The sequence below is a fragment of the Elaeis guineensis genome, chromosome 14, assembly GCF_000442705.2.
Source record: "Elaeis guineensis isolate ETL-2024a chromosome 14, EG11, whole genome shotgun sequence".
NCBI lineage: Eukaryota > Viridiplantae > Streptophyta > Magnoliopsida > Arecales > Arecaceae > Elaeis > Elaeis guineensis.
In genome coordinates, this window is record NC_026006.2 from 51,119,008 (window position 1) to 51,123,620 (window position 4,613).

Sequence of the window (4,613 nt, forward strand, 5' to 3'; positions counted from 1 at the left end):
ACTGCTACTAGAATATATTCATTTCCAAAAGAATTTGAAAATGGTCCCATGAAATCGATCCCCCAAACATCAAAAACTTCAACTACCAAGATTGGGTTCAGTGGCATCATGTGTCGCTTGGTGATTCGACCCATTTTCTGACATTGAGCACAACTTTTACAATATTCATGAGCATCCTTAAACAAATTGGGCCAATAAAAATCACATTGGAGAACCTTAGCAGCAGTTTTCTTAGACGCGAAGTGACCCCCACATGCTTGATCATGACAAAAAGATAAAATATTCATGACTTCATTATCTGGGATACACCTTCTAATAATTTGATCAGGATATTGTTTAAAAAGATAAGGATCATCCCAAATGAAATACTTCACTTGGGCAAAGAATTTATATTTATCCTGCTTAGTCCAATGAGAAGGTATCTTGCCTATGGCTAAATAATTTACAATATCAGCAAACCAAGGTTCAGTAGACACAGACATGAGTTGCTCATCTGGGAAAGATTCATTGATGGGTGGTTCACTAGATGGTGCAACTGAAATTCGGGACAAATGATCTGCTACAACGTTCTCAGTGCCTTTCTTGTCCCTAATTTCTAGGTCAAATTCTTGTAGGAGCAAAATCCATCTGATTAAGCGTGCCTTGGCATCCTTCTTTGCTAGGAGATGTCTAATGGCTGAGTGATCGGTGTAAACAATGGTGTGGGTCCCAACCAAATAAGATCTAAATTTTTCTAAAGCAAAGACAACGGCAAGGAACTCCTTCTCAGTTGTGGTGTAGTTAAGCTGCGCATCATTTAAGGTTTTACTTGCATAATATATCACTCTAGGCAGCTTATTTATTCGTTGACCTAAGATTGCACCCACAACATGATCGGACGCATCACACATTAATTCAAATGGTTCAGACCAGACAGGAGGATGAATGATTGGAGCTGATATAAGTGCATTTTTTAGAAATTCAAAGGATTCCAAGCACTCATGAGTAAATTCAAATTTGGTATCCTTTGCCAAAAGATTAGTCAGTGGACGTGCTACTTTGCTAAAGTTGGCAATAAACCTTCTATAGAATCCAGCATGACCTAAAAATGAACGTATTTCTTTCACAGATTTAGATGGTGGAAGACTTGCAATTAGATCTATTTTGGCCTTGTCCACTTCAATCCCCTTTTTAGAAATGACATGGCCAAGAACTATTCCCTGTTTGACCATAAACTGACATTTTTCCCAGTTGAGAACTAGGTGCTTCTCCTTACATCGTTCTAGAACTAATTGCAGGTGATTCAGACACTCGGAGAAGGTTAGGCCAAAAACAGAAAAGTCATCCATAAAAATTTTTAGAAATCGTTCTATCATATCTGAAAACATGTTGATCATGCATCTCTGGGAGGTTGCCGGTGCATTACATAGTCCAAAGGGCATTCGTCTATAGGCAAAAGTACCAAATGGACAGGTGAATGTAGTCTTTTCTTGATCTTCAGCGGCTATGGGGATCTGGTTGTAACCGGAGTATCCATCAAGAAAACAGTAAAACTCTTGTCCGGCTAGTCTTTCCAACATTTGATCAATAAATGGCAAAGGAAAGTAATCTTTCCTTGTCGCAGCATTCAACTTTCTATAGTCTATACAGACCCTCCATCCCGTTTGGGTCCTAGTTGGGATAAGTTCGTTTGCATCATTTTGGACCACTGTTACCCCAGATTTCTTGGGTACTACTTGAACTGGGCTTACCCAAGAGCTATCAGAAATATAATAAATTATTCCACTATCTAGGAGTTTCAGAATCTCCTTTTTAACTACATCCTTCATAACTAGATTAAGCCTTCTTTGGGCTTCTCTTGTTGGTTTAGCCTCTTCCTCTAAGTATATTCTATGTTGAACTACAGAAGGGCTTATTCCTTTGATATCTGCAATGGTCCAACCTATTGCCTCTTGATTTGCTTTTAGAACTGACAATAACTCTTCCTCTTGCTTGGGATCTAGGTCTAATGCAATAATTACAGGCAAAGTTTCTTTGGGTCCTAGATATGCATACTTGAGATGTTCTGGGAGGGGCTTCAGTTCTAAAATGGGTGCTTCCTCTATCGATGGTTTAGGTGATGAGTTCACCATCTCAATGATTGGTTCAGTAGGAAGTGTCGATTCCTGATTAATCTGATTTTCTTTAAGTATTTCATTGACATCCTCAGACTCATGGATTAACCAGGGGTTAGACTCTAAGTCGACTTCATCATCACTAATGTCAATGGATTCATAAATACCATCTTGGACTACATTGACATCAGCATGAGAAGAGGATTCCTGTTCTAAGTTAAAAACATTAAGCTCAATGGTCATATTCCCAAAGGATAACTTCATTAGACCATTTCGACAATTGATTTCAGCATTGGCCGTAGCTAAGAATGGTCTTCCTAAAATGACAGGTATATGTCCTTTAGGATTCGCAACTGGCTCAGTCTCTAAAACAATAAAATCTACAGAGAAAATGAAATTTTCAACCTTTATCAGAACATCCTCGACCATTCCCTTAGGGATCCTGAGAGATCTATCGGCTAACTGTAATGTGATCCCAGTAGGTTGAAGTTTTTCTAATCCTAGTTGTTCATACACCGAATATGGAAGGATATTCACACTACCTCCTAGATCTAGCAAGGCCTTTTTTATATTGGTTTCTCCAATAACACAAGAAATTGTTGGAGCTCCAGGGTCCTTATATTTAATTGGCACATGGCTAGATAGGTATGAACTGACACTTGCAGCCAAAAATGCTTTCTTTGGTACATTAGTGGTCCTTTTCCTAGTGCAGAGATCTTTTAAAAATTTGGCATAAGTTGGAACCTGATGGATTATATCTAAAAGAGGAATATTAACTTGGACTTGTTTAAATACCTCTAAAATTTTGTCTAAATGTTCAGATTTATTGGATTTCAGTCTGTTTGAAAAAGGAGCTCTAGGACTTTTAAGTACTGGACTAGGTGAATTTTCAGTTTCTGGTGCTTGAGGTTGAAAGGTAGTAGTTTTAGAAGGTGACTCGGCAGATGAGTCATCTATATCATCAAGTGCAACTACCTTATTGTCTATTTGTTTTCCTGATCTTAAGGTATGAATGGCATTTACACCATTAACTTGGTTTTCTTGTTGGGGTCGTGGACCATTTTGGTTCCTAGGATTTGGCTCAGGTTGGCTAGGTAACCTACCATGTTCTCGTTCACTAATGGTCGAAGCCAGCTGACTTACTTGCATTTCCAGACGGGCTATAGCTTGGGTGTTATTATTTATGAGTTGACCCGTGGTTTGCATAAAGCTGGTATGTGTCTTCATCATGGCTTCTAGGCTTTTCTCTAAAGAGGTAATTTTCTTGTCATTATCATGGAAGCCTGGCGGGTTGTTCATTACTAGGTTGGACCTTAGATTTTGCTGATTGAAATTTGGATTGCCTACATTAGGATTCTGGGACCATGAGAAATTCGGGTGATTCCTCCAACCTGGGTTATATGTGGGTGCATAAGGATTGTTCAATGGTCCTTGATAGGTGGCATTCACCTGTGCACACTCATTCGAGTAGGAACATTCTTCTAAGACATGGTCTGGTGCATTGCACCCTTTACACATGGGTGCAGATATTTGATTTACATTGGCTGGTCTCTGTAATTCTAAGGCTTCCAATCTACGTGTTAAGGTTGCAATCTTGGCCTCTGATGCTAGGGTTGGTTGAATTTGATGCATTCCTCCGCTTGAAGGTGTATCTTTATCAGGTTCCCTAGTTGTTTCCCACTGTAAATTTTTCTCGGCTAGGTCTTCTAAGAATTGCCAAGCTTTAGTAGTTTCTTTGTCCATAAATTGGCCTTGGCACATGGACTCTAGCATGGTTCTTGAGTTTGAATCTAACCCCTCATAGATGATCTGGCATAGTCTCCAAGTTTCTATTCCATGGTGTGGGCATTGGGTCAAAAGATTCTTGAAACGATCAAAGTACTTCCAAAATGATTCACCAGCTAGTTGGTAAAATTGATTTATTTCATTCCTAATCCTAGCTGTTTTATGATGAGAAAAATACTTTTTAAAAATATTCTCACAAAGCCCTCCCAGGTAGTGACAGAATAGTTTGGCAGACTATAAAGCCACTTCTTAGCATTGTCCTTAAGGGCAAAGTTGATTAATCTAAATTTGACCTTATCCTCTGTTAATTGCAGTTTCATGGTTGCACATACCTCCTCAAATTCTCTAATAAATATATAAGCATCCTCTAATCCTGTGAATTTTGGAAGCATATTTATGATTTGAGGTTTGATTTCAAAATTGTTAGCTGTGGGTTGTGGCAACCTGATACAAGATGGTTGGATGGAGCCAACTGGATAACACAAATCCTTAAGGGTCATGGGTTGGATTGGTTCAGCCATTGGAACAACAGGAATTGACTCAATTCTAACTAGACGACCCGACACTCTTCTCCACACACGAGGTGTACGGTTCTCGATGTTTATATAATTTTTTTTTTTATAAAATTTTTATGTATAAGGAAAAGAATGAAAAAAGAAAAAGTTCTAAAGAGAAGATCTTAAGGAGTCCTAAATCTAAAGAAAAGTAATCAAATTAATTTAAATTTAAATTTTT

At 38.3% G+C, this 4,613-nt stretch overlaps 1 non-coding gene across 1 annotated transcript; it reads left to right on the forward strand.

The window, feature by feature from the left end:
* The first annotated feature begins 3,924 nt into the window (after positions 1–3,924).
* On the forward strand, positions 3,925–4,031 carry LOC140853863 (small nucleolar RNA R71). Its single transcript, XR_012137006.1, has one exon. It is a non-coding gene; the product is annotated as a small nucleolar RNA R71 (small nucleolar RNA).
* Positions 4,032–4,613: the final 582 nt, after the last annotated feature.